A 16,188-nucleotide genomic window follows, 5' to 3' on the forward strand; every position below is an offset into this window, starting at 1 on the left:
CAAACATTTTTTTCTTTTTTAATTCACTCACATCTGCGACCCACCAGTTGAGAACCACTGTCTTAGAGGACATGTTTTTAAGACATGGAATTTAAGTCATGTCATTTCTAGGTATGAAAAAATATACCGTTATAAAGATTATTCCTGGTGTTTAGAAAACATGTATTCAGAATTGTAATATATCATACAAGCAGTGTTTATATCCCTTCTGTTAGAGCAGTGGTTCTCAAAGTGGGGGGCGCGCCCCCCCTGGGGGGCGCAGAGGCATACCAGGGGGGGCGCGGGAGACCAGGAGGAAAAATGGTAAAAATAAAAAATGTAAAAGATAAAAAAATAAAAAATCATAAATTGAAAAATTATTTAATCGAAAATAATATGATGCAGTACTATTACGTCTGGGTCTCTGTGTTTCATTAAAGCTCGGCTCTGTGTGTGTGTGGAACGAGCCATTTTGTGTGTGCGAGCGAGAGAGAGAGAGCGCACTGGTACCGGGGATCGTTGTTGTTAGCTTCTGGTGCTAGCGAGCTACGCTAACGGATATAAGGAACTTTTTCAACAACAAAGTGGAGGAGAGTCCTCTCCTGTCAGACTGAGAGACTCAGTGAGCTAAAGCAGGGGTTCCCAACCTTTATTGTGCCAAGGACATTAAAAAAAATTCGCGGACCGGTTGTCAATTTTAGCTGATTTTAATATTTACTCACCAGCAGGTGGCAACAGAGGCTAATTGTTTTTAACAGCCTGAAGAAATACTAATATGCATCCAAAACATATTAATAACGTTTAAAACCAGGATACAATTAAAACTAAAAATTAGGACCGCTTTACAAATATTAATATAATATATAATATAATATAGCCTAATATGGCAATATCAGGCTGTTACATTGTATGTAACAAATAATAGAGCAATATGCATCCAAAACATATTAACAAAGTTTAAAACCAGGATACAATCAAAACAAATTAGGACCACTGTACACATATTGATATAACTGAAATGTCAGGGAGACCCCTAGGCTTGTTTGCCAGCCATAATAACGTCATACCGGGGCGTTCGTTCCGGTGCACTCCGACAGCATTTAGAACTACATCGAGATTAAGATTAAACTAACTTCTTTTGGGAACACCCACATACCTATGGAGTTGGCCAGATGTGTGTAAATTACTGTTCATGGTAATTTGAAAACAAATGCCATTGTTGGACACACACAAACACACCGAACATACACACACACACAGCGGAGCTGAGCAGAGCACATACACACACACACATCATGTGCCTTTGTTACCGGACATTTCCTTCATACAACGATTAATAGGGGTAATAATCAGGCCGTTCGGTGTGTGTGTGTGTGAAACGTAGCAGCCTGCAGTGGGGAACACAGTGAAGGCTGTGTGTACACGCTGGTGCTGCACTTCTCAGAGGCTGCCTCCTGATGCTGCAGCCATTTCATGAAGTGAAGGAGGTTTTACAAATAAAAAAAATAGCTCTACACCCCTGGCCGCAATGTCCTTAAAATGAAGTCCGAGTTCGAAATATATCTCAAATAATGTATGCACTGCCACTTCCCCACATAAACATAACAGTCTGCGATTAAACGGTTGTCCCCTGTGTGCTCCACTTCCTATTGGCGCACCGGTAACTTTCTCTGTGCATAAATGAACAATGATAACATATTTTTAAATATGTTATCATTGTGATCATCTAATTCTGAAAATATTACGATAAACTCACAGCCATTTCGCGGCCCGGCAGTAACACCTCCACGGCCCGGTACCGGTCCGCGGACCGGGGGTTGGGAACCCCTGAGCTAAAGGACTCTCAGTGTTTAGATAGTTCACTTTAGTCTAAGTTATCTCAGTGGGTCTCAAACGGTTTGGTCACGATTAATGTAATCAATTATTTCTGAGGCACATGTTTATATGATCATTATAGTTATATATAAGAGAATAAATGAAAAACAGGTATGAAATACTATATGGCAGTAAAACAAGAATAACGTTTAAAAGGGTGATTTGTAAAATATCCATAAAGAAAAAGTAAATCTGTTTACAGTTCTGTTTCATATGGGTGTTGAGAGATGTATCCATAGATCTCTTCATTTTGCTCTCAAAGTGCTCCAGATTGGTGCATTTAACTTCAATATTTAAAAATAAATCTTCCCGGGGGAGCTTGCCCCCGGACCCCCCTATGTGAGGTCCACACACCACCTATAAAAATAGCACTTTACCCTATGCCGTGAGCTGATTAGCGAGCCTTCATTGTAACTGTCTCACTGTGTATATGCGTGGGGAATGTTGCAGTAGAAAATTCCACTGTAGCGCCCGGTACATTAATGGGAAACCCTAAATGTTTGAGCACCCTCTATGAAACGTCAAGCTACCCCACAGCACCCCCAAAATAAATTTCTGGCGCCGCCACTGAGCCTGATTATTTGTGTTGGGGGGGCCCGACTTTTTTTTTTCTCCAAAGGGGGGGCCTGACAGAAAAAGTTTGAGAACCACTGTGTTAGAGTAAGGATTAAAGTATGACATTATTTTAATCAACTTTACAATTTGATATGCAATACATTTACTTTACACTCCTAATTGCAGCTAAATCTAAACAGTACTTTCCCAACATTCACAAACATTTATTTAGGGAAGCACTTTGATTCCAAAATACTGAATATTCAAATGACAGACACGTTATCTTTTATTTCAAACTGTCAAAATTATCGCGTTAACAGCGGTAATTAATTTTTTGAATTAATTGCGTTAAAAATATTTAATGCATTTAGCGCATGCGCAGAATTGCCCGCCCCATACATCCCACCAGTGGGAGCGCCAGGGTATGGCTGGGGTAGGCTACAGCCATACCAAGAAATGGCTTAGCCCCACCATGAAAAATGATGTTAAAGTAAGCCAAATAAAGTCCGCCAACTCGCGGAGTAAATTGCACAGACAGCAAGTAAGATTGATTTCAGTAGCCACTTGTCTGGAAATACCGAAGACCAGAAACGTTTTTGAAAACGTTTGTCGCGTAGTGATCGTCTTCTCAATAAAACATCTTTGATCATGTCTTCTGGCCAATCAGAATCAAGATAACGGCGTGGTGTTGTTGCAGGAAGTCCCGACGGAGAATACTTTTGCTGTCTATATACATCGATACAACATTACGTGTTGATAGAAATCAACACGTAATGAAATAAGACCCCACGGTTTGATGATTGATAGGTGTGTGGGCTGTCTTTCATTTTGACACACAGAACAATGGGGGCTATCCACCCTTATCCAAATGTAAAGTAGCCTAATTCACACAGCCTCTTCCCTCTTCTCTCTGTGAGAGGAGCAGCAGGTTCAGCTTTCAGAACAAAGTAACAAAAAACAATGGCATTCATTTCTTCGAATGTGTCGTGTAGTAATAGATTTATTTATTTTTCTTCTCAAGATGTACCAGAATGTGTATTTTGTGGTGACCACGTATTGATACACTGGTTCATAATTCACACATGGAACTACAATTGGGGTTTTGTTTCCACACGGACCTGTTGTGTGTTCCTTATATATATTGTGTGCCCTCCTGGCTCTTCCTCTTGTCGTCCCGGGCTGCGACCCGACAACATGTCCTTTGCAGCTCTCTATTAAAGACAACTTTGCACCTTCGATGCACCGCCTCTGACTCCCTATCTCTCGGCACTACATTGGTGACCCTGACGTGATAAGTCTCGCAGAAGTTTCCGAGACGGACCCGAACACGGCAAAGGAAACTCAGGTTTCTTTCTCGAAATGCCGGGGATTTTTGGAATCGTCCGTTGCTGCCACCGGCACGCGGACTGAGGCTCGGTGCGCGCCTCGCAGAATGGCTGGGGACGTTGCTCGCCATTCCCGCATCGGTCTTCCAACCAACAGGGAGACAATGCACGACCCGCTGGGTAGGGATGAACCCGATTGCTACCTCCTGGGGCTGTTTTCTTCTGCTCGTGCGGCTGCACGTCCAGGCTGCGCTAGCCTTCGACGACTAGCAGCTAACCTCGTTAGCTAACGGCTACGGCTAGCGGCTACCGACGGCTGCCAGCTAGCGGCTAACGGCTAGCTGCTAACGGCTATCGACCTTTTGAGTTTTTTTTGTTTTTTTTCCCTGGTGCCTGAGAGGAGGTTCGACCATGTCTGGTCGGCCTCGTGTGGATCCTCTCACGATTTCACCTACCTTTTTTGGACCGTGGACAGTACGGCCCTTTTTGAGCTTTTTCTGGTGCCTGAGAGGAGGTTCGACCATGTCTGGTCGGCCTCGTGTGGACCCTCTCGCCGTTTCATCACCTCGACGGCGGCTTCTGACGCCACCCGCGCTCTCATCGGCGCCTGGGTGGCACGCTTCTGGACCCCGTCTCGCCTCGGCGGTTTCGGATGTCGCCCATGCCTTTATTGGCCCGTTGGTGGCGCGCTCCGGGACCCTGCCTGGCCTCTTCCTTCGCCTCGGCGGTTTCGGACGTCGCCCATGCCTTCATTGGCCCGTGGGTGGCGCGCTCCGGGACCCTGCCTGGCCTCTCCTCTTACCGCGGCTCACGGTTGGCCTCGACGGCAGCTTCGGACGGCTCTCCGTCTGGCTTCTCCCCTGTCCACGGCTCCTTCCTCCCGGGGTGACTGCTCCTGCCTTCCTGGGATTCCGCTCCGTCCTTCCGGAGGTTTCATGCCCGCCGCCGCCGTGCCTTCGCCGGCGGCCGGGCAGCGCTTTTTCCTGCTGGGTTCGCCACGACACCTACTGCAGCCCCCTTACAACGGCCCGTTCCGGCCCGCCCCCAGTGGGGGTGCCCTCGCCCTCGTTAGGGTCCCTACCCTCTCATGCGGCCTCCTTTCGTCGGCCCGTTCCATGGCCCGGTCCTCAATTGCGACCCCGCCCTCCTCGGCCCCTGTGGTGCTTCCTCCACGGACGCGAGGATTTATTTTGCCATATTTGAATTCTGGGGGGGCTTGTGTGGTGACCACGTATTGATACACTGGTTCATAATTCACACATGGAACTACAATTGGGGTTTTGTTTCCACACGGACCTGTTGTGTGTTCCTTATATATATTGTGTGCCCTCCTGGCTCTTCCTCTTGTCGTCCCGGGCTGCGACCCGACAACATGTCCTTTGCAGCTCTCTATTAAAGACAACTTTGCACCTTCGATGCACCGCCTCTGACTCCCTATCTCTCGGCACTACAATTTTATGTTAGTATTTCTAAGCCACTGAACAAAGCACTCGAGAAGTCATCACCCATTACCAATTATGGAAGATATACTGCCTGACCTGAACGTGGCACGTGTGTTCACAGTATGTGATGTGAAAGATGGATTCTGGCATGTGGAGCTGTTACCTCACAACATTTGCCACACCTTTCGGCCGCTACAGGTGGTTACGCATGCCAATGGGAGTAAGCCCAGCCCCAGAGATATTTCAAAGAAAGCTGAATCAAACATTGGAGGGGTTACCAGGAATCAAGATAATTGCAGATGACATCCTGATTGTAGGGGAAGGAAAAACAGATGATGAAGCTGTGAAAGACCACGACAGGAAGCTGGAAATGTGAAGCTAAATCCAAAGAAGCTACAACTAACACCTATCGGAAACTCTGCGAGAGCTGACCCACAAGGATGTGACATGGGAGTGGGCAGAGCGGCATGAACAGACTTTTGAAAGGATTACAACGATGATCTCACAGACTCCTGTGCTGAAATACTATAACCCAGCTGACATGCTAACATTACAATGTGATGCATCAGAGAGCAGGCTTGGAGCGGCCCTAATGCAAAAATGGACAACCTGTTGCATACGCCAATAGAACACTGTCAGAAACCGAACAGGGCTATGCACAAATTGAGAAGGAACTGTTGGCTGTTCCCTATGGAATGGAGAGGTTTCATCAGTTTACATATGGCCGGCCTGTGGAAGTACAACCAGACCATAAGCCCCTTGAGAGTATTATGACAAAACCGCTCCAAAGAGACTACAACGCATGCTGATGAGACTACAAGCATATGAGATCAAACTCCGTTATTGCCCTGGAAAACACCTAGTGCTGGCAGACACGCTCAGCAGAACCTATCTTACAGGGCAGGGGGACAGAGGCTCAGTAGAGATTGAAGTGGAGTCAATCAACATGGTACATTATCTGCCAGTGTCCAGTGAGAGACTGCAGGCAATTCAAAGAGTGACAGAGCTAGATGCAGAACTGCAGGTCTTAAAGAGTGTTATTCAGCGGGGATGGCCTGTGCTAAAAGAATTCAGAGATGAACTGAGCATGCAGAATGGAGTCATTTTCAGACGGGAGGCGAGTGGTGGTGCCTGCAGCACTGAGGTCAGATATCATGCAGAGAATTCAGTCCTCACATATAGGCATCAAGGGTTGGTGTATACTGGCCAGGCATGAATGCACAACTAAAAACATTCATGGAACAGTGTAGTACAGGCCTATTCAACTGGCGGCCCGCGGGCCAGATGCGGCCCAGAACCAACTCCCGAGTGGCCCAGCCTCCCGTAGCCAAATTCCTACACTAGTACAGACCATGAACGCAACACTCCGCGTTGCATAGAAACCACCAAACCACAACGCAGCATGTTTTTTGAAAATGCATCTAGTGGTGCTAGTAACGGTGGTACTATGATAGCAACTCTAAAACATGTCTCTCTCAACTCTGAAGCGTAAACAGAGACAAAACGCTCATTGATCTTGTGGAGCAGATCCAAGTCAAGCTGGACCTTTTCGCGACCGACTTGAGCACGGGTCGGACACTGCATTTTCCTACGCTCCCCAAACACATCAAATCTCCGGCACAAATCACGGATGTAATGACAGATTTCATTGCGAGGTTGAAAGAGAACTTTGCCGGTCGATTGGATGGACTTGCTCTGCCCACAGAGGTGATGGGCTTTGCCAGAGACCCCTTCACTGTTGCAATAGAGGGGGACGTATCAACCAGAGCAAAGGAAGTGGTCCCCTGCATCGACAAGGGGAAATATACACTGGAACTTATTGACATGCAGCGCACTAACGGGCCAGCGAAGTTTTGGAGTGATGTCAAAAAACAGCAGTTCCCTAACGTTCAGAAAGTAGCGATCTGTGTGCTCAGTATGTTTGGATCAACATACACATGTGAATCAAGCTTTTCACACATGAACTCAATCAAAAGTAGCACTTGCTGCTCCCTGACTGACAGCACTCTTCACCATTGTCTTAGGATTGCATTGACATCCTATGAGCCAAAAATCACTGCTCTTGTTCAAAACAAAAAATGTCCCTTCTCCCATTGAGAAAGTCAGCGATGACAAATCACAAATGAGGTGATAGTAAGCACCTAGTTTACTATAGTAGGCGTGTAGTGTAGTATTCATTCATATAGTTACCCGTATCCCTTGTTATGGGTTTGTGCACTGAAGGGTTTGACAGTTCTTTCTGTATTCATTTAAATGCACTTTGTAATGTGTCTGGGTCAAATGTGACCAAAACGTATGATTTTTTTTGTTATTACTTGCAAAGTGAAAAAATAGTATTGCTATACTACCTCTTTGTGTTGCTTTGGAGCTCTTTAGCTGTGTTTTTTGTATGTGAGGACATTTATTAAGACTGCTATTATTGTATTCAGTAAATGCACTTTGTGATTTGCCTGGTTAAAAAAACATAACCTGAATATTTGACTTCTAAAGCAAAAAAATGTAATGCTACAACTGTGCACTTTTTTTTCAGATTCTGTTAAATTAATGCTAATTCTTTGTGTTTTTAATGCGCTTTTTGACCTACCTTTGTTAGATGAACAATGAATAAAAATTGCATGTTTTTCATCGCAGTAATATGTGTTGGTTTAAAATCTGTCACTACCTGCTTTTTACAGGCCGCTGAATGTCTGGCCCAGCTGAATTTTGTAGTTATAAAATATGGCCCAACTGAATGTGTAGTTGAATAGCCTTGGTGTAGTACATGCAGTGCATGGGGAGGAAAGCAGCAAAAAGAGACTGAGACCACACGAGACACCAAAGCGTCCCTGGGAAAAGATAGGAACTGTCGTGTTTATGTTTAATGACAGGGACTACTCAATAACTGTGGACTATCTAACAAACTTCTGGGAGGTGGATCATCTGGAGAATACAACATCTAAAACAGTGATTGAGAAACTAAAAGCTCACTTTGCCAGATATGGAATTCCAGATGTGGTGTTCTCAGACAATGGGCCTCAATACACATCGGAGGAGTTCAGGAATTTCAGCAGGTCAAGGGACTTCGGACACAAAACGTCCTTTCCAGGATACCCGCAAAGCAATGGGAAAGTGGAGTCGGCTGTTAAAACAACCAAAAGGCTGATGGCTAAAGCTAAACGAGCAGGCAGCGACCCCTATTTAGCCACGCTGGATCACAGGAACACTTCACTGCAAGGTACGGACTGCAGCCCAGCAATGATGCTCATGGGGAGACGAACCAAAACCCTTCTGCTTATGAGTGAGGCTCTGTTGAGACCAACAGCAAGCAGACGGAATGAGGGTGTCAGAAAAAGATAAATGAGACGAAGTGAACACTACAAATCGACTGCAAAAGACTTACCTGAACTGCACAGAGGGGTCAGGGTGCGAATCGAACCACTCACTGGGCAAAAGCGGTGGTGGAACAAAGCAACAGTCATACAACCTGTAGAGCAAAGGTCTTAGTAATGACAGAGGAGGGTCTTGAGAAGAAACAGGAGACATATCAGGATGACCAAGGAGCTAGATGAGGACATCGCAGCAGGGGAAGTAGCTTAGGCTGAGCTGAATGGTGAGCCTGAACCAACACAGGACGAGAGCAGCAGCGCAGAGGCAGAAAGGAGGCCGGACGGGATGGCCCGCACTCCGTGCACGAGTTCAGGCAGGCCAGTCAGAAGGCCGGCGCATCTGAAGGACTTTGACTGGCAGTTATACTTACTCAATACTAGGGATGCGTGTCGTTGACTTTTTGATGATACCGATACCAATACTACTCAACGATACTCGACCGATACATATCGTGGTACTTTCATGTTGCAGAAGGGAACATTTGAAGCGGTTTATGATATAGTTAACATGTCAAATGATTATTACACTTAATTGTGGGAGTTCGACCTTTTAGTACTGAACAAACAATGGACCCGCAGTCCTCCGATGGTGTGAATAGAAGTCCTGCTGCTAGGTCGGCAGCTGTCAGCGCGAGACCGCAGAATCCTGCTCTTTGTTTATCAAGGACACTTTGAGGGAGTGTTGTCCCACCGACATCAGCTGTGTGACCTAACTGTCTTGGGTCTCCCCATGTTCTTCCTTGACTCTCATAGCACCTTTACGCGCCAATTGATTGGCAATGCACTGGACACCTTCAAAATACATAACATCCAACATGAGGAAACTTTATTGAACCAAGAAAACCTCCAAAAAATCTGATTTGATTTAAGCCTGCTAAGAAATAGGCATCTCATGACGATACCTCCTGAATGTTTTTTCTCCACAGGTCAACATTATTTTGGATAGATTGAAGGGGGTTGTACGGTACTGATCGACAGTCAGGGTCTTACCTACAGTAGATTGTGGTCAACACACAGAAAGGCGTTACAGCACAACAGCAAAGCAAAGTATTTATATGGAGGCTGGACAACGGCAACATATTTTTTTAGCTACCAAAAAGAAAGGCCCACCAAAAAAGCAATGCGATGTTTAGATTATTTAACCCAGTATATACCTTCCCTTTCCAAAGGGAGAGTGAAGCAACTATCTAGTCTTTCCTCAAAGCCACAAGACTTCATTCACAAAACAGTCAGTTTTACCCGTCAGAACACAGGAGCTGATGGTCTACCATTCCACGATATGTTAGTTAGTATATGTAATTGTGTGACTTAAACTCGCTAGATTGGATTCATTCCAAAGTGTCTCACTAAGAAGTGATGCAGCTGCCCAGGTACACAGCAATACATTGCTTTACATCCCTATTCAAACTCTGCCTCCTCCTGCCAACCTCCATCTATCATGCAGAGTGAGATGAGGTCGCTGTTCCTTTAAGAGAGAGAGAGAGAGAGAGAGAGAGAGAGAGAGAGAGAGAGAGAGAGAGAGAGAGAGAGAGAGAGAGAGAGAGAGAGAGAGAGAGAGAGAGAGAGAGAGAGAGAGAGAGAGAGAGAGAGAGAGAGAGAGAGAGAGAGAGAGAGAGAGAGAGAGAGAGAGAGAGAGAGAGAGAGAGAGAGAGAGAGAGAGAGAGAGAGAGAGAGAGAGAGAGACGAAATGCTCAGATGCAGCACCCCAGATATGCAGGGTACAGTGTTAAAGCTGTTCAATATCATATTGCAGTCAGGATGTTTTCCTGACATCTGGTGCAAAGGGCTCATTTTCCCCATTCATAAGAGTGGAGACAAATCAGACCCTAATAACTACTGTGGCATCTGTGTCAGCAGCTGTCTGGGGAAATTATTCTGTAGTATTCTAAATAAAAGAAATACAAGATTTCCTTAACCAAGAATCCATCTTGAGTAAAAATCAAATTGGCTTCCTTCCAAAACACCGCACCACCGACCATGTATATACCCTTCACACTTTAGTTAACAAACATGTACCCCAAACATAACATGGTAAGATATTCAATTGTTTCATTGATTTAAAAAAAGCTTTTGACTCTATTTGGCACGAAGGGCTCTATTATAGACTTCTACATTGTGGTAGAGGGGGCAAAATGTACGATCTGGTTAAATCAAAGGATTTAGGGAATAAGTGTGCTGTTAAAATTGGAGACAAACAAACTGAATTCTTCACCCAGAGAAGAGGTGTTCGTCAGGGTTGCAATTTAAGTCCCACTTTATTTAATATATATATAAATCAACTTGCTGTTCAGTTGGATCACTGTGCTGCTCCTGGCCTCTCCCTCCTAGATAGAGAGGTGAAGTGTCTGCTTTATGCTGATGACCTTGTTCTGCTGTCTCCTACTGAACAAGGACTACAACAACAGCTGGACATAGTAGACCAGTACTGTAAGAACTGGGCCCTGGCAGTCAATATGAAGAAAACTAATGTCATGGTTTTCCAAAAACGCCCCAGATGTCAGGAGAACAAATACCAGTTTACCATAAATAATCATATCATCGAACATAGTATGAGTTACACCTACCTCTGTTTAACCATAACAGCATCAGGAAGTTTCAACATGGCAGTGAATGCACTCAAAGAAAAAGCCAGAAGAGCTCTAAATGCAATTAAGAGAACATTTTATAATGTCCAAATTCCAATTAAAATCTGGCTCAAAATCTTTGATAGTGTGATCCAGCCCATTGCGCTGTACGGTAGTGAAGTATGGGGTCCACTCAGTCACCAGAGCTATACCCGCTGGGACAAACATCCAGCAGAGTCTTTACATGCAGAATTCTGCAGATACATTTGACGTGTTTAGAGAAAAACACCAACAAATGCATGTAGAGCAGAATTAGGCAGATACCCACTGATCATTAACACTCAAAAGAGAGCACTGACATTCTTTAACCACCTTAGGTCCAGCCCCCGAGACACCCTCCACTCCAAAGCCCTCCAAAGCCAAGAGCTAACCCCAGAGAAGAGTCCCCTATGTCAGCTGGTGCTGAGGCTAGCTGCCCCCTCTCAGAGCCACTCTGACCAGTCTCTCAACAACACTGCTCTCCAAACACCAATCACAGTCAAACGCATTATAACACAATGTAAAGACAACTATTTACAACATTGGGAAGAAGAAACTAAAAGCCAAAGTAGATTAGAATGTTACCTGGCTCTAAACAGAGATTATGAGCTGGCAGAGTATCTCTCTACTGTCAGAGATAGAAAGCAGAGACAGATCCTAACCAAGTACAGGCTCAGTGACCACAAACTGGCAATCGAAACAGGAAGACTCAAAAGATCCTGGCAACCAAAAGAGAACAGAATATGTGGTCACTGTACGACAGGTGAGACTGAGACAGAGATGCACTTCCTCCTGAAGTGCCAAACATTCAACGAAGTAAGGAGCATTTACTGGAACAAGTTGAACTCTGTAATCCCAGGTTTCAAGGAGGTTGATGACCTCTCAAGACTGAGAGTACTCCTAGGAGAAGGAGACAAGGCACACCTTGCTGCCCAATATGTATACACATGCCACAACCTGAGGGACAGTGAATGACACACACACACACACACACACACACACACACACACACACACACACACACACACACACACACACACACACACACACACACACACACACACACACGTAATTGCATCACTGTATATATATACATATCATCAATAATATGTCAACATTTGAAATGTATGTTAATGTTGTTAATTATTTTGTGTTGTGATGCTTTGGCAACATTGTTTAATTTAACTTTCATGCCAATAAAGCCCCTTTGAATTTGAATTTGAGAGAGAGAGAGAGAGAGAGAGAGAGAGAGAGAGAGAGAGAGAGAGAGAGAGAGCGAGAGAGAGAGAGCGAGAGAGAGAGAGAGGTGTGGCTTGTGCATGTGTGGATGGTAGAGCGACAGTGAGGGAACGTGTATGTTTCTGGAAGTGAAACGAGAAAACGAGGCAGCAGAAAAACAGAGGTCTGTGATGTATTTTGTGAAACAGAAGAACAGCTAAATAAATGCAACGGCCTCCCAAGAAGAGCTCGCCTCTCTCCAGTCATTTAAGCTAAAGTTGGTTATTGAACCTGAAGCTTGTTGCTTCTGCCCTCCTCGACTACGGTCTGGGAGCCGACAAGAAAGTTCAACACACAGATGGCCAGTCCGCCCCTTTGTAGCATATTATTTCGATGAGAGATGAGCAGATCGCCACTGGGCTTTCAACTAAATACACAGCCACACAAAACCTGCGGCATTTGTACAGCTCCTTATGGGTACTGCAATTAGTGAAGTGCTTTCCTCCGTGGTGAAACGATCAGCACTGCACCACAGAGGAAAGCGGCAGAAAGTCACCTGGAGTTAAAGAGAGCTGGGCTGCGTTACGTGCATGGCTTCCTTCTGCAGGTAACGGGGAGACGCGCTCTGGCGGCGGTCTCGTTCAGGATCCGAAAATACAATTTAAATATTTTTGCACACATTTTCCACTTATTCCTAGTGTGCCACTGGTTACGGTGCCGCGTGCCAATGCTGGCACGCGTGCCAGGGGTTGCCGACCCCTGGTCTATAGTATAAAAACACAGAAAGTATTATCATGTAACCTACCTACAAACTGTATGCAATATCTAATTGTTCATATAATATAACTTGTTCAGTAATTCACAGATAAACGCTGTTGTTCGATGTGGTCGAGAAGGTAGGATCTTCCTTCTGACGCGTGTCAGGTCAAGTCTACAATGTCAAACTAGGAAATAAGTGTTATTGGATTGTTAATCGGTTTATTCAATCAGTATGCTTATCCATACTTTTTAAATAAATCAAATAAATGTTTTACTAACCTTACGTTTATCAGACTCCATCTCCTGAGCCGCAGCTGTACACCACGGACAACAAACGTGAGTACGAGATTCTGACCCAAACTAAAAATAAATCTACTGCATATACTTCTCCTGTTTCCTTCATATTATCACTAATTCAAGTTTCTCTTTATAAATGTAATACTTGCTTTTCAATTCAGAGAATGCTGCCACTCGCCAGGTAAGTACTAGAAAAATAATGTTGTCGTGTAAACTGGTTCTCCATGTGATAAAATTGATTCAAAATTGGAATATTATTTGTCTTACTCACCAGTTGATATATTTCCTTCTCTTTTCTCCACCACCTGAGCTGCTGCGATTCACTGTGGATAGAAACAGTAGAGTAGGATATAAAATAAGCAAATATATGTTTTATGTAAACTATCTGCATCCTGTAAGCAACACTCATCCATACACACATCGATATTCAGCCATTTTATTTGTACTAACCATTATGTATATTTCTCTCTGCTCTCCACCACCTGTTCCCTGCTGTTCACCGTGCACTTAAAGGTGAGTGTGAGCTTCAGACTGACATAAAGCACATGCAGGGTTACCTTGACAACTCAAGGGGGTGTGCTCCCAGCCGACCTTCAGGACAAGATGGAGATCAGACAGGGGTATCAATCAATGACATCACTCAATGACATTTCCTGCAAGTCTTAATTTAACTTTTTTTAACAATTCTAATTGTTGCTCATTCTATTTTACTCTTAACACGTCTTGTTCATTTCTCATCCAGAGACACAGTGTTCTGTCCAGGCTGACCTTTGCAAGAGAGCTGAAGAGATATATCCTCTGTGTTTCAGTCTATGTAAGTAATTTAAGATTACAAAGAAAAGCATTAGACACTTAAAAAGTTAACATATGCTGAACTCTTGCAAAAGGCAAACAATGTTTCTGGAAGTCTGGGTCTCCTGAGGGGGGATGCAGGCCAGATCAAAGCGCTCCACTGAACACGCTGCGTCAGCATAATCTCTCACTGTCCCTGTTTTGTTGTTGACTTCAATAAAACACCCGGACCTGGTTTAAAGTCATCTTTCTGTTGTGAGATGTTTTTTTTTTTAACTTCAGTGATGTTGGGATAATCTGCAGCATTTTAAAAGTGTATTAACTGCCGGTGTCATACAATATAGTGGCTAAATTGCTGCTAAATCTGCTAAGCACTGAGTCTTTGGATTATTTGTAAAACCCAGAACAAATGTTTTTTGAAGCATATCCAGATTAAAGCTTTGACATACAGTATATCCTGAGAAGGTAAAATGATGAGAGAGAAGTCAAAACACACAGATACACACAATACTAAATTATCTCTACATTTTCCATCAACACAAATCTAAATATACTTTAAGAATCAATCAAGAGACGTTTAAATGTAGTTTACACATACCTACCAGTACAGTGAGGAAACGGCTCTGACAGGCTGTGGTATGTTGAGATATCACAGCAAAGGTTGTTGGCCTGACCCAAAGCTGTTTTGTGTAATATAACATTCATTCATTATCCAGTACTTTTGGTTTAAACGAGAAACAAAAAGGATGCACACATGCAATAAAGTTTATTGCCACCCGAGGATGTGAAGATGTTATGATCATTACAAAAAACATTGTAAGAATGAAAAATGTAGAAAATTTAGGGCTATTCTTGGATAACACAAGGCAGGAAACAGCTGAAAGACAAAGTCTGACCACAGGGTGGCGCCAGAGGGACATCCATCCATCCATCCATAAATCCATCCATCCACCTTATCCCGCTTATCCGTGGTAGGGTTGCGGAGGTAGCAGTTCCAGCAGAGAGCCCCAAACTTTCTTTTCCCTGGCCACATCAACCAGCTCTGACTGGGGGATCCCAAGGCGCTCCCAGGCCAGCAAAGAGATATAATCCCTCCACCTGGTTCTAGGTCTACCCCTTGGTCTCTTCCCAGCTGGACGTGCCTGGAACACCTCCCTAGGGAAGCGCCCAGGTGGCATCCTAACTAGGTGCCCGAACCACCTCAACTGGCTCCTTTCGACGCGAAGGAGGAGCGTCGAAAGGAGCTCCTCCAGAGGGACATGTGGTCACAAATTAATTTCACCAGTGTGTAGAGAAATACATTTCCTGCCTCAGGAGATCCACTTTACAATGCCATCAGCATGTTGAGAGTTTGAAATGGGTTCATCAGTGTGTAAGACTGACTAAACACAACCTCTGTATTAAAGAAACAGGCAGGAAGACTGCTACACACACTTCCATTAACATCTGGACGTTTGTTTTAAAAAAAATGAATCATGTTTGTAAAACGTTACCTTATTCGACACATTGCAATCCTTACAGAGGTGGGAGAAGTACTCCGATTTTACTGAGGTAAAAGTAGAATTATCAGAGCGTAGGAATACTTTGTTACAGTAAAAGTCCTGCAATCAAAATGTTACTCAACTAAAAGTACAAAAGTATTATCATCAAAATATAGTTAAAGTAGCGACAGTAAAAGTAGTCATTGAGCAGATTGGTCCATGTCAGAATAATATATATGATATGTTTTATAATGATCTTTAAATTGTTCTCAAAGATGGTAAAGGTGCAGCTAGTTTGAATGACTTTGTATACTGCAGGGTAGCTTATGAATTTACTCCAGGTGGAACTAAAGTCTGATTTAAGACTTGATTATATTTCACATCATTAATCTAAATCTATAAAGTAACTAAAAAGGTATTAAATACATGTAGTGGAGTAAAAGTACACGATTTGTCTCTGAATTGTAGTCGGGTAGAAATACAAAGTAACATAAGTA

The sequence above is a fragment of the Notothenia rossii genome (assembly GCF_949606895.1).
Source record: "Notothenia rossii genome assembly, chromosome: 11".
Lineage (NCBI taxonomy): Eukaryota > Metazoa > Chordata > Actinopteri > Perciformes > Nototheniidae > Notothenia > Notothenia rossii.